Source organism: Pan paniscus, chromosome 5 (assembly GCF_029289425.2).
Source record: "Pan paniscus chromosome 5, NHGRI_mPanPan1-v2.0_pri, whole genome shotgun sequence".
In the NCBI taxonomy this organism is placed as follows: domain Eukaryota; kingdom Metazoa; phylum Chordata; class Mammalia; order Primates; family Hominidae; genus Pan; species Pan paniscus.
Genome location: NC_073254.2, coordinates 109983074 through 109998519, shown reverse-complemented (window position 1 = coordinate 109998519; position 15446 = coordinate 109983074).

Sequence of the window (15446 nt, the reverse complement as noted above, 5' to 3'; positions counted from 1 at the left end):
ACAACACGGTGAAAGCTCATCTCTACTAAAAATACAAAAATTAGCCAGGCATGGTGGCAGGTGCCTGTAATCCCAGCTACTTGGGAGGCTGAGACAGGAGAATTGCTTGAAACCTGGAGGCAGAGGTTGCAGTGAGCCAAGATTGGGCACTGCACTCCAGCCTGGGTAACAGAGCAAGACTCTGTCTCTAAATAAATAAATAAAATAAAATAACAAATAATAAATATGCGTGGACATATATTTGTCTTCAAGGATTGATTATGAAGGCACTGAGGAAAGTACCAGTGACACACCCTATGGTGTTCACAGAGGACAGAGGTTGCCTTGGGGGAAAAAAGTAGAGGTTGAGTCCAGATGAGAACAAGAGGAGATGAACTTTCCCATGGTCAGGTTCACATTTTACTCTATGTTATTTTATATTGTTTGAATTTATTTAAATTAGCATGTATTACTTTAATTTGAAAAACAATAATTCTTTTAAAAACTGTCGTTCTTCCAAATCAGTAAGAGTTGTACCCCTGGTCTGAGCCACCCTCATAGCTCACTGAACCACTGCACAGTCTCCTACCTGATCTCCCTTATTCTACTCTTACCCCTACAATTGATTCTCCAAAAAGAGTGATTGGTTTTTATAACATATGTATCAGCCCATGACTATCCCTGTGCTATCCAACTCAAATTTCTATTCACGGTCTCAAAGGCCTACACATCAGGACCCTGCCCATTCCAACCTCATCCCTATCCCTCCCCTTCCTGGTCACCGCCACAAGAGTGATCTCCTTCTGTAGTTCCAGAGAGCCGAGGACCTTTGCACTTACCGGTCCCTCTGCCTGAGAGGCCCCATCCACCCAGGACTTCAGCACCTTTCCAAGAGCCCACCTCTGATAACCTCATCTAAAGTAATACCATCTACTTCCCAGTGTCCCTTTGTCCACATCACTGTGTTGTTTTCTCCTAGCACCTAAAACTATGTGAGGTTGCTTTAAATATTTGTTTATTTTTCTCTACGGTGAGAAAAGGGACTGTGTTGTCCTGTGAGCTGTTATATCCCAGCACCCAGCATCCAGTGCCTGGTACCTAGTAAGCATTCAAAAAACACTTCACGGGCCAGGCTCACACTTGCAATACCAGCACTTTGGGAGGTCGAGGTGGGTGGATTACTTGAGCCCAGAAGTTCAAAGCTACAATGAGCCATGATCATGCCACTGCCCTGGAGCCTGGGCGACAGAGCAAGACCCTGTCTCAAAAAAAACAAAAACAAAAAACTAATTAAGAAAGAAAGAAAGAACAGATTTGGGGGTGGTAAGAAGACAAAAATAAAACAGAAAATTTCTCTTTTTGGCCTATATATTTCTATGTTGCCTGAATTTTTACAATTTAAACACTTATTTGCACAAAATAAATATTAAGGAAACAAGTTTCTTTTTTTAAAACTGTAGGCTAGGTACTACAGATTATATGGTATTGGGAAGGGGAAAGTGTTTCTCAATGTTTCTAGGAGCAAGTCTTCTCAGTACATTCTTCATCTCCCTAACATCCTAAAAGATTGGAAGAGTTCACAGGGCAACTTTCTTCCTAATGCCAAAATCTCCTTCCTCTACAGCCACAGTTCTGAACTCTGGCTGCAAATTAGGATCACCTGGGAGAGGCCAGGAGTGGTGGCTCACGCCTGTAATCCCAGCACTTTGGGAAGCCGAGGTGGGCAGATCACGAGCTCAGGAGATCGAGCCCATCCTGGCTAACACGGTGACACCCCGTCTCTACTAAAAAATACCAAAAAAAATTAGCCGGGCGTGGTGGCGGGCGCCTGTAGTCCCAGCTACTCCGGAGGCTGAGGCAGGAGAATGGCGTGAACCTGGGAGGCGGAGCTTGCAGTGAGCCGAGATCGCGCCACTGCACTCCAGCCTGGGCGACAGAGTGAAGACTCCGTCTCAAAAAAAAAAAAAAAATCACCTGGGAGCTTTACAAAAAAGAAAGAAAAAAGGTAGGAAGGAAAGAAAGAGGAAAAGAAGGGAGGAAGGAAGGAAGGAGAAAGAATGAAAGAACGAAAGAAAAAGAGAGAAAAAGGAGGGAGGGAGGAAGGAAGGGAGGGAAGGAGGGAGGGAGGGAAGGAGGGAGGGAGGGAGGGAGGAAAGAAAAGGAAAGAAAATCATGGCTCTATCAGATAGCTTTCTGACCTTCTAAAACACAATGGATTCCTTTCACAGGACAATTCTCTGTAAGAAACAGCATAAGTGGCCAAACAACTGGTTCCATCAGGAGTCATTTCACTCTGAAATGTCAACTGCTGTAATCAGAATGTATCTGGCTGAGTAATAGAAATTCTGCCATCTTGAACCTAATGCAACATAACAGGTAGTTTACAGTTCATTTATTGAAAGTAGAGGATTATTATTATTATTATTTTTTAAAAATCTGAATATTTAATTCAATTTCTCAATAAGATTCCATGGGGTGCTGGAAAAGATCTAGAAACTAGAAAAGATCCTAATAAAGAGGGAGACATCTGAGAGCAGGAAGTGTAGCAAGGAGACAGAAACCACAATAGCTCTGGTGGGAAACCATGATGGAGGCTGTAAATAGCAGACAAGACACGGAGAAAATAAAATTAACATGACCAAGGGCAAAATGATAAAAAGACGAAAAGAAAGAGGCAGGCGGTCAGACACGGGGGATATAACCTGGGAATAATCAGAATTCTGGAGAGAACAAAACAGACATAGGGAAAGCAGTATTCAAAGAAATGGGAGGGGAAAAGTTTCCTGCTGTAAAGAAAGAACTCAGCTGGAAACTGAGAGCATGTTCTGACTTCCCAGCAAAGTTAATGAAAAGAGGGCCCCGCTTAGACACACTATGATGGAATTCTCAAAGTTAAAAAAGTTAAGAAAATTGCCGGAACATACACACAGACAAACAGACACACCCTTGAAATAGGAAACTGAAAGGGAAGAGAGATTTTACTTTACTTGAAAGTAGAGGATTATTATCCTTTGTTTGCTACACTAATTTCTTTTTTTCTCTTTTCCTTTTTTTTTTTTTTTTTTTTTTTTTTTTAAGAGACAGGATCTCACTGTGTTGCCAAGGCTGGGCTTGAATTCCTGATCTCAAGCCATCCCCCAGCTTGGCCTCCCGAAGTGCTGGGATTACAGGCATGAGCCACCGCACCTAGCCCCTTACACTAATTTCTAATGAAAGATCCGTCTGTTTACAAGAAGCACCATGTGTCAGCCACTGGTCTGTGGAGTTGAGAGCTGTGGCCTCCATCCCCAAGTGTTTCCATCATTTGGGGAGTGAAGTGGGCTGTCATCTCTGTAAAAAGCTTGGGAAAAGGTGACCATAATTAGGAAAGCTCTGTGGTCAAAGGCATTATTTATAATTCCTAGAAACATAAAGAACAAAGAAGAAAGAAAAAAAATGAAATAAGAAAGAGGGCTCCAGTCTGTAAATATAAGGAGCTTAGAAGTAACCACTCTGCCCTAGCAATAAGTAGAAATCTGAACAAACTAAAAAATCAGCAATTCTTCTTAGATTTGTTAGAGAAGAGAGGTTACTGGACAAACCACTACCTTCAAAATTAGAAAGTCTAGGGTGCAAAAGATTGAGACCCAGTCATAGGACAATAGAATGTTTCCCCTCCCCCCATGCTTACCACCACACCACTAAAGGTCTACTTACCAGAGTCTTTTCGCTCTTCATTTTCTTGAGATAGGGTCTCACTCTGTCCCCCAGGCTGGAGTGCAGTGGCACAGTCCCAACTACTTGGGAGGCTGAGGTAGGAGAATTGCATGAGCCTGGGAGGTCGAGGTAGCAGTAAGCCATGACCATGTCACTGCACTCCAGCCTGGGGGACAGAGTGAGACCCTGTCTCAAGGGAAAAAAAAGAAAGAGAGACAGGGTTTTGCTATGTTGCCCAAACTGCTCTCGAGCTCCTGAGCTCAAGGGATCCACCTGCCTTGGCCTCCCAAAGTGCTGACATTACAGGTGTAAGCCACCACACCCAGCCCCACATTCTTTTCATCTCTACAAAATATTCACATTTCAACAAAAAAGCACAAAGCATACTAAAGGGCAAAAAACGCAGTTTGAAGAGACCCAATGAGCATCAGAATCAGAGTCCGAGAGGGCACAAGTGTTGGAATTATCACACCAGGAATTTAAAAGTATGATTAATATGCTAAGGGCTCATAATGGAAAAAGTAGACAAGATATAAGAACAGGTAGATAATGTAAGTTAGGAGATGAAAAGCCTAAGAAAGAATCACAGAAAAGTGCTAGAGATCAAAAACACTGCAACAGAAATAGAGAATGCCTTTGATGGGCTCATTAGTAGACTGGACATGGCTGAGGAAAGAATCTCTGAGCTTGAGGATATAAAAATAGAAACTTCCAGGACTGAAAAACAAAGATTAAAAAAGACTAAAACAAACAAAAACAAAATAGAACAGAATACCCAAGAAGTGTGGGACAATTACAACAGGTATAACACACATATAAACCAGAAGGAGAAGAAACAGAGAAAGGAAGACAAGAAATATTTGAAGCTATAATACTAATAAGCTCCCAAATCTGATGTCAGACACCAAACCACACATCCAGGAAGCCCAGAAAACACCAAATGGGATATATGCCAAAAAAAAAACCTACTTCTAGGCTTATCATATTCAAACTTCAGAAAATCAAAGAGGAAAAAAGTCTTGAAAGAAGACAGAGAGAAAAAAAAACACTTTCCCTACAGAGGAGCAAAGATAAGAACTATATTTAACTTCTCATAAACAATACAAGCAAGAAGACAGGAGAATGAAATAGTTAAAGCATTGAGAGGAAAACACCACACCACCAATCTAGAATTCTCTACCTTGAGAATTATCCTTCAAAGTGAAGGAGAAGGCCAGGCGCAGTGGCCTGTAATCCCAGCACTTTGCAAGGCCAAGGCAGGCGAATCACTTGAAGTCAAGAGTTCAAAACCAACCTGGCCAACTTGGTGAAACCCCATCTCTATTAAAAATACAGAAATTAGCCAGGTATGGTGGCACACACCTGTGATCCCAACTACTTGGGAAGCTGAGGCAGAAGAATTCCTTGAACCCAAGAGGTGGAGGTTGCAATGAGCCGAGATCACACCACCGCATTCCAGCCTGGGCAACAGAACGAGACTGTCTCAGAAAACAAACAAACAAAAAAAAGTGAAGGAGAAGTAAAGACTTTCTTGGCCAAATAAGAATTGTAGGAATGTGTGGCCAGTAGCCCTGCCTTGTAAGAAATGTTAAAAAAAAAGAGTCCTTCAGAGAGAAAAAAAATGATATAGGTCAGAAACTCAGATCTACATAAAGAAAGGGAAAACATTAGATAGGAAATAAGAGAAGGTAAAATAAGAACTTGTATCTTTCGTATTCTTAAGAATAATGTACTGACACACATATGTATGTTTATATGTTTATGTATGTATGAAATGAGTGACAGCAATAATATAAGGACAGGAGGGAGGCATTAGGAATTTTTTTATTAAATGGTAGTTATACTACTATAAAGTGGCATAGTGTTATCTGAAAGCGAACTTGGATTAGTTGTAAATGCGTATTGCAAACTCTAGGACAACCACCAAAAAAAGTTTTAAAGGAAGTAAGTATAATTAATACGTTAAGGAAGGGGAGAAAGGCCGGGCTCAGTGGCTCACGCCTGTAATCCCAACCCTTTGGGAGGCTGAGGTGGGTGGATCACGATCGTGGTCAGGAGTTCGAGACCAACCTGACCAAAATAGTGAAACCCCATCTCTACTAAAAATACAAAAATTAGCCGGGTTTGGTGGTGCATGCCTGTAATCCCAGCTACTCAGGAGGCTGAGTCAGGAGAATCGCATGAACCCAGGAGGCGGAGGTTGCAGTGGGCCGAGATCGTGCCACTGCACTCCAGGCTGGGGGAAAGAGAGAGAGACTCTGTCTCAAAGAAAACAAAAAAAGAAAGAAAGGAGAGAAAATGATGCCAGGCATGGTGGCTCATGCCTGTAATCCCAACACTTTGGGAGGCTGAGGCAGGTGGATCACCTGAGGTCAGGAGTTCGAGACCAGCCTGGCCAACATGGTGAAACCCCATCTCTACTAAAAATACAAAAATTAGCCAGGCGTGGTGGTGCATGCCTGTAACCCCAGTTACTCGGGAGGCTGAGGCAGGAGAATCACTTGAACTGGGAGGTGGAGGTTGTAGTGAACCAAGATTACACCACTGCACCTGCACTCCAGCCTGGGTGAGACAGCAAGACTCCATCTCAAAAAAAAAAAAAAAAAAAAAAGGAAAGGAGAGAAAATGAAATCATATAGAGTGCTCAATTAAAACCACAAAAGGCAGAAAAGGTGCGCATGACAAAAACAGGAGCAAAGAACAAGGGCAACAAATGGAAAATAGTAATAAATATACTAAATATTAATGCCATTATATCAATAATCACTTTTCATGCCTGTCGTCTAAATACACAAAATACAGAGATTGTCAGAGTGGATCAAAAAACAAGACACAGATGGGGCATGATGGCTCACACATGTAATCCCAGCACTTTGGGAAGGCCAAGGAAGGAGGATCATTTGAACCCAAGAGTTCAAGACTAGACTGGGAAACATAATGATAACCCATCTCTACAAAAAAAAAAATTAAAAATTAGCTGTGCCGGAAGCGGTGGCTCATGCCTGTAATCCCAGCACTTTGGGAGCAGAGGCGGGCAGATCACCTGAGGTCAGGAGTTTGAGACCAGTCTGGCCAACATGGTGAAACCCCATCTCTACTAAAAATACAAAAATTAGCCGGGTGTGGTGGCACCTGTAATCCCAGCTACTTGGGAGGCTGAGGCAGGAGAATCGCTTGAACCAGGAGGCACAGGTTGCAGTGAGTCAAGATCATGCCATTGCACTCCAGCCTGGGCGACAAGAGTGAGACTCTGTCTCAAAAAAAAAAAAAAGAAAAAAAAATTAGCTGAGAGTGGCAATGTTCACCTGTAGTCCTAGCTACTCAAGAGGCTGAGGTGGGAGGATCACTTGAGCCCAGGAGGTCAAAACTGCTGTGATCCATGATCATGCCACTGCACTCCAGCCAAGCAACAGAGTGAGACACTGTCTCTAAAAAAATAAAAATAAAAACAAGATGCATTATATGTTATCTGTAAAAAACCAACTTTGGCCGGGCACGGTGGCTCACGCCTGTAATCCCAGCACTTTCGGAGGCCGAGACGGGCGGATCACGAGGTCAGGAGATCGAGACCACGGTGAAACCCCGTCTCTACTAAAAATACAAAAAATTAGCCAGGCGCGGTGGGGGGCGCCTATAGTCCCAGCAGCTACTCGGGAGGCTGAGGCAGGAGAATGGCGTGAGCCCGGGAGGCGGAGCTTGCATTGAGCCGAGATCGCGCCACTGCACTCCAGCCTGGGCGACAGAGCGAGACTCCGTCTCAAAAAAAAAAAAAGAAAGAAAAAGAAACCAACTTTAAATATAAAGGTATATATAAAGTAAAAGTAAAGAAATGAAGAAAGATATATGATGCTCACACTAATCAAAAGAAGGCAGGAGTAGCTATATTAATTTCAGACAGAGAGGACTTCAGGAAAGTTATCAGGGATAAACAGGGGCAATGCAAATGATAAAGGGGTGAATACTCTGAGAAAAAACAATCCTTAATGTGTATGTACCTAACAACAGAAGATCAGAATATGTGAGGCAAAAACTGCTAGAACTGCAAGGAGAAATAAATGAATCCACTATTATAGTTGGAGACCCTAGCTTCATTCTATCAGAAATGGACAGATCCAGCAGACAGAAAAGCCAAAAGGACATAGTTGAACTCAACAGCACCATCAATTAAGTGGATATAATTGACATCTAAAGCTGATGGGAGGATTGCTTGAGGCCAAAAGTTTAAGACCAATTTGGTCATCATAGTGAGACCACATCTCTATAAAATGTAAAATAATTTATTAACAAATTAAGGCCGAGCTCGGTGGCTCATGCCTGTAATCCCAGCACTTTGGGAGGCTGAGGCGGGCGGATCACAAGGTCAGGAAGCCGAGACCATCCTGGCTAACGGTGAAACCCCGTCTCTACTAAAAATACAAAAAAATTAGCCGGGCGTGGCAGTGTGTGCCTGTAGTCCCATCTACTCTTGAGGCTGAGGCAGGAGAATGGCATGAACCCGAGAGGCAGAGCTTGCAGTGAGCCGAGATCACGCCACTGCACTCCAGCCTGGGCGACAGAGCGAGACTCCATCTCAAAAAAAAAAAAAAAAAAAATTGAAAAAGAAAAAAATTGACATCTATTGGCTACTTCATCTAGTAACAACAGAATACACATTCTTCTCAAGCTCACATGAAACACTTACCACGATAGACCACATTCTAGGTTGTGGTCTTCTCTCTTTTAAATTTTTAAAAATAGAAATCATACAATGTCTGTTTTCAGATCACAATGGAGTTAAACTAGAAATTAATAACAGCTGGGGCCAGGTGCAGTGGTTCACACCTGTAATCCCAACACTTTGGGAGGCCAAGGCGGGAGGGTTGCTTTAAGCCAGGAGTTCAATACCAGCCTAGGCTACAAAGTGACATCCCAGCTGTACAAAAAAATTTAAAAATAAGGCAAGCATGATGGCGCACACCCATAGTCCCAGCTACTGAGGAGGCTGAGGTGAGAGGATCACTTGAGCCCAGAAGTTTGAGGCTGCAGTGAGCTAGGTGACAAGCGAGAGACCGTGTCTCTTAAAAAAAAAAAAAAGAAAAAAGAAAGATAGCTGGAAAATTCTAAAATACTTGGAGATTAAACTATACATTTATAAATAACACATAGGTCAAGGAGGAAATCTTGGAAAAAAACATGTTTTCAACTAAACAAAAATGATAACACAACTTATCAAAATTTGTGAGATACAGCAAAAGCAGTGCTTAGGGAGAAATTTATAGCATTGAATGTATAATTAGAAAAGAAGAAAGATTTAGGCTGGGCATGGTGGCTCATGCCTGTAATCCCAGTACTTTGGGAGGCAGAGGCGGGAGGATCACCTGAGGTCAGGAGTTCAAGACCAGACTGGCCAACATGGTGAAACGCCGTCTCTACTAAAAATACAAAAATTAGCTAGGCGTGGTGGCGAGAACCTGTAATCCTAGCTATTAGGGAGGCTGAGACAGGAGAATCACTTGAACCCAGGAGGCAGAGGCTGCAGTGAGCCGAGATCGTGCCATTGAACTCCAGCCTGGGCAACAAAGCGAAACTCTGTCTCAAAAAAAAAGAAAAAGAAAAGAAGAAAGATCTAAAATCATGTATCTACTTTTAGGAAACTAAAAAAATAATTAAATCCAAGGGAAGCAGAAACAAAGCAATAATGAAAATTAGAGCAGAGATGAATGAAATTGAAATAGGAAATTAATAGGGAACATCAACAAAACCAAAATCTACCTCTTTGAAAACATCAATAAAGTGTGTAAGTCTCTAGCCAGGCTAATATCATTTGCATATTTGTCCCTCCCCAAATTGTAATCCCCAGTATTGGAGGTAGGGCCTGGTAGGAGGTATTTAGATCATGGGGGCAGATCCCTCATGAATGGCTTGGGCCATCCCCTCAGTAATAAGTGAGCTCTCACTCTGGGTTCCCATGAGATCTGGTTGTTTAAAAGTGTGTGGCACCTCCCCTCTCACTCCCTCGCTCCTGCTTTCACCATGTGACATGCCTGCTCCCCCTTCCCTTCCACCATGATTATAAGTTTCCTGAGGCCTCCCTAGCAACTGAGCAGATGCCAGAACCATGCTTTCTATAAAGCCTGCAGAACGCTGAGCCAATTAAACCTCTTTTCTTTATAAATTACTCAGTCTCAGGTATTTCTTTATAGCAATCCAAAAACAGCCTGATATACAGGTTAACTAAGAAAAAAAGAGAGAAGAAACAAGTTACTAATATCACAAATGAAAGAGAGAACATCAGTACAGATCCCACCAACATTAAAAGAATAATAAAGGAATATTATGGACAACTCTATGCCCACAGATTTGATAACCTAGAATGTACCAATTCCTAGAAAAGACACAATCTGCCAAAACTCACACAAGAAGATATAGACCATATGAATAGGCTTATATCTATTAAAGAAACTGAATCAATAATTATCAACCTTCCAAAACACTAGATCCAAATGTGTTCAACGGTGAGTCTAACAGACACTTATGAAAAAAATTGTATCAATTCTCTACCATCTCTTCCAAAAGATAGAAGCAGAAAGAGTACTTCCTAACTCATTCTACGAGACCAGCATTACCCTAATACCAAAACCAAAGACATGCAAGAAAAGAAAACTACAGACCAATATCTCTCATAAACATAAATGTAAAAATCCTCAAAAAAATTATCAAATCAAATCCAACAATGTATAAAAAGAATTATAGGCCAAGTATAGTGGCTCACGTCTGTAATCCCAGCACTTTGAGATGCTGAGGCAGGTGGATCGCTTGAGCCAAGGAGTTCAAGACCAACCTGGGGAACATGATGAAACCGTGTCTCTACCAAAAAATGCAAAACTTAGTTGGGTGTGATGGTGTGTGCCTGTAGCCACAGGTACTCAGGAGACGGAGGTGGGAGGACCACTTGAGCCCAGGAGGCAGAGGCTGCAGTGACCTGAGATCATGCCACTGCACTCCAGCCTGGGTAACAGAGTGAGACCCTGTCTCCAAAAAATAAAAATAAAGGGCCGGGCACGGTGGCTCACGCCTGTAATCCCAGCACTTTGGGAGGCCAAGGCGGGCAGATCACGAGATCAGGAGATCAAGACCATCCTGGCTAACATGGTGAAACCCCCGTCTCTAATAAAAATACAAAAAAAATAGCCGGGCATGGTGGCGGGCGCCTGTGGTCCCAGCTACTCGGGAGGCTGAGGCAGGAGAACGGCGTGAACCCGGGAGGCGGAGCTTGCAGTGAGCCGAGATGGCTGCCACTGCACTCCAGCCTGGGCGTGACAGGGCGAGACTCTGTCTCAAAAAATAAATAAATAAATAAATAATAAAAATAAAGAATTATACACCATGACCAAGTGGGATTTATCCCAGGTATGCCATGCTGGTTCAACATTAAAAAATCAGGCTGGGTGTGGTGGCTCACGCCTGTAATCCCGGCACTTTGGGAGGCGGAGGCGGGTGGATCACTTGAGGCCAAGAATTCGAGACCAGTCTGGCCAGCGTGGTGAAACCCTATCTCTACTAAAAATACAAAAATTAGCTGGGCATGGTGGCACATGCCTGTAATCCCAGCTACCTGGGTGGCTGAGGCATGAGAATCACTTGAGCCTGGGAGGCAGAGATTGCAGTGAGCCAAGATTGCACCTCTGCACTCCAGCCAGGGTGGCAAAGTGAGACTCTGTCTCAAAAATAAAAAAAAATCAAAATCAATTAATGTAATCTGTCACATCAACAGGCTACCAAAGAAAAATCACATCCCATATCAGTAGATGCAGAAAAAGCACTTGACAAAATCCAACACCCATTGTGATTAAAAACTCTCAGAAAACTAAAAGGCAAACTTACTCAACTTGATAAAGAACCTCTACAAAAAAATCTATAGCTGACATTATATGTACTGGTAAGAAACTTGAATCTTTCTCTCTATAATCAGGAACAAAGAGAAGGATATACCCTCTTAAAACTGCTTTTCAAAATTGTACTGGAAGTCCTAGATAATGCACTAAGACAAGACAAGACGAGATAAGACAAAAAAGTAAAGAAAGGGTATATGGATTGGGAAGGAAGAAATGACTGTCTTTGTTCCTGGAAATTATGGTTGTCTACACAGAAAAATCTGAAAAAACTGCCCTGGCGCGGTGACTCACGCCTGTAATCCTAGCACTTTGGGAGGCCAAGACGGGTGGATCACCTGAAGTCAGGAGTTTGAGACCAGCCTGGACAACATGGTGAAACCCCGTCTCTACTAAAAATACAAAAATTAGCCAGGCCTGGTGGCGCGTGCCTGTAATCCCAGCTACTTGGGAGGCTGAGGCAGGAGAATCGCTTAGAATCTAGGAGGCAGAGGTTGCGGTGAGCTGAGATTGCCCCACTAAACTCTAGCCTGGGTGACAAAGTGAGACTCCGTCTCAAAGAAAAAAAGAAAGAAAAGAAAAATCTGAAAAAGTTGACGGAAAATACTCCTGGAGTATTTATAGTATTTATATCCTGGATTTCAAGATATAAGGCTAATGTGCAAAAGTCTATGACTTTCTTATATACCAGCAATGAATAAGTAAAATGTGAAATTAAAAACATATTACCAGTCAGGCTCGGTGGCTCACGCCGGTGATCCCAACACTTTGAGGCGGGTGGATCGCCTGAAGTCGGAATTTCGAGACCAGCCTGGCCAGCATAGTGAAATCCTGACTCTACTAAAAATACAAAAATTAGCCCGGCGTGATGACAGGCACCTGTAATCCCCTACTCGGGAAGCTGAGGCAGGAGAATTGCTTGAACCCGGGAGGTGGAGGTTGCAGTGAGCCAAGATCGTGCCATTGCACTCCAGCCTGGGGCAACAGAGCGAGACTCCATCTCAAAAAAAATTTATATATATATATATATATATATATATATAATATATATACATAATATTTATATATATTATATATATACACACACACACACAAAGAATACTTAAAACTCAACAATAAGATAACTTACCAAGGAAGATATAGATGGCAAGTAAGCATAGGAAATATGTTCAACAACATAGGTCATTAGGGAATTGCAAATTAAAACAATATACTAGCTGGGTGCAGTGGCTCACTCCTGTAATCCCAGCACTTTGGGAGGCCAAGGTGGGCGGTTCACTTGAGGTCAGGAGTTTGAAACAAGATACCACTACACACCTATTAAATGGCCAAAATCCAAAACAATGACAATAGCAAGAGTATGAAACAACAGGAACTCTCATTCATTGCTGGTGGGAATAAAAAAATGGTACAGCAACTTTGGAAGACAGTTTGGCAGTTTTTTATGAAACAAAGCTTACTCTTACCATATGATCCAGCAATTATGCTTTTTGGTATTTACCCACATTAATTGAAAATTACATTCATATAAAAACCTGCACATGGATGTTTATAGCAGCTATATTCATACTTGCTAAAACTTGGAAGCAACCAAGATGTCCTTCAGAAGGTAAATGGGTAAATAAACTGTGGTACATCCAGATAAAAGAATATTATTCAGTGATAAAAAGAAATGAGCTATCAAGCCATGGAAAGACATGGAGGAAATCTAAATGCATATTACTAAGCATAAGAGGCCAATGTGAAAAAACTACATATTGTATGATCCAACTGTATGACATTCTGGAAAAGGCAAGGCGTTAGATTCAGTAAAAGATCGGTGGTTGCCAGGGCTTGAGGGAGGAAGGGATGAATAGGGGAAGCACAGGGGGTTTTTAAGACAGTGAAACTCCTCTGTATGATACTATACTGGTAAATCCATGTCATTATACATTTGTCCAGACCCATAGAATGTACCACACCAAGGGTGAATCCTAATGTAAATATGGGCTTTGGGTGATAATGATGTGTCAGTGTAGGTTCATCAGTTGTAGCAAACGTACCACTCTGATAATAGGATGTCAATAGTTGGGGAGGTTCGCACATGTAGGGGAACAGTGGGTATATGAGCACTCTCTGTATTTTCCATTCAACTTCACTGTGAACTGCTCTAAAAAATAAAGTAGATAACCCTCTGTACAGTGACTCCATGGCTCTCAGCAGCCTTGAGTGGCGCCATCCCACCTGGCTCCCTCTGTTGTTATCTACTGTTTCCTTTTCTCTCCTGTCCTTGTATCTAAGTCAGGAAATAAGAGTGTCAAATCCCATTATGTCTCTAATTTGACAACAGGATTGGATGTTGTGTATTGTGGAGGTTTTTGTTTATATTGTTCCTAAGGTATGAAAAATAAAGGGGAAAACGTTGAATTGGAAGAAAACAAAATGCTGTAACATTCAAAGAGTAAATCAGGCCTGATTAGACGTTCATGTCTTGTATTTATAAGAGGTTAGTGGCCAGGCGCAGTGGCTCACACCTGTAATCCCAGCACTTTGGGAGGCCAAGGCGGGCGGATCACCAGGTCAAGAGATCGAGACCATCCTGGCCAATATGTCGAAACCCTGTCTCTACTAAAAATACAAAAATTAGCTGGGCGTGGTGGTGCGTGCCTGTAGTCCCAGCTGTTTGGAAGGCTGAGGCAGACTTGCTTGAACCCAGGAGGCAGAGGTTGCAGTAAGCTGAGATCACGCCACTGCACTCCAGCCTGAGGACAGAGTGAGACTGTGTCTCAAAAAAAAAAAAAAAAAAAAGGTTAGTGATGCATTTTCTCAGTGCAAATTATTTTTTACTCCTACTTATATTTACGAATACAATATAGTCCATACAGAAAAGAAAAGAGACAGCCCATCAGTTTCATCATCTTCACTCCAGGATTCCGAGCTTGGCTGGCCTCTCCCAAAAGATAAATTGAAGGATTAAGAAAATCTATCTCGGCTGGGTGCGGTGGCTCACGCCTGTAATCCCAGCACTTTGGGAGGCCGAGGCGGGCGGATCACGAGGTCAGCAGATGGAGACCATACTGGCTAACACGGTGAAACCCCGTCTCTACTAAAAATACAAAACAAATAGCGGAGCATGGTGGCAGGTGCCTGTAGTCCCAGCTACTCGGGAGGCTTAGGCAGGAGAATGGCGTGAACCCAGGAGGCAGAGCTTGCAGTGAGCCGAGATCGCACTACTGCACTCCAGTCTGGGCGACAGAGCAAGACTCTGTCTCAAAAAAAAAAAAAGAAAAAAGAAAATCTATCTCACCTAAAAACTGCCATATCTCCCTCAACAGTCTGCCAGTAAAAGGCTTCTCTTGCATGTAAGGTACAAGAAAAAGAAAATGATGAAAATTGTATTGCTGACTTTGCAAATGCAGATAAGAAGCAGTGGATGGTCTGAATGCAGTGAGTTATCCCAACTGATTGTTCACAGTCAGTTACAGATTGAACTCCTTGTTCTACTCTTTCCCCCCTTCTTACTACTGCACTTAACAGGAAGGAAGGAAAGAAGGAAAGGAAGGAAGGAAAGAAGGAAGGAAGGAAGGAAGGAGGGAAGGGAGGGAGGGAAAGAGAAAGAAAGAAAGAAAAGGAAAGGAAAGAAAAGAAAAGAATTTCCTTGTTGCCCAGGCTGGAGTGCAATGGTGCAATCTCGGCTCACCGCAACCACTGCCTCCTGGGTTCAAGCGATTCTCCTGCCTCAGTCTCCCCAGTAGCTGGGATTACAGGCATGCACCACCACGCCTGGGTAATTTTGTATTTTTAGTAGAGACAGGGTTTCTCCACGTTGGTCAGGCCTGTCTCCAACTCCCGACCTCAGGTGATCCACCCGCCTCGGCCTCCCAAAGTGCTGAGATTACAGGCGTGAGCCACCACACTTGT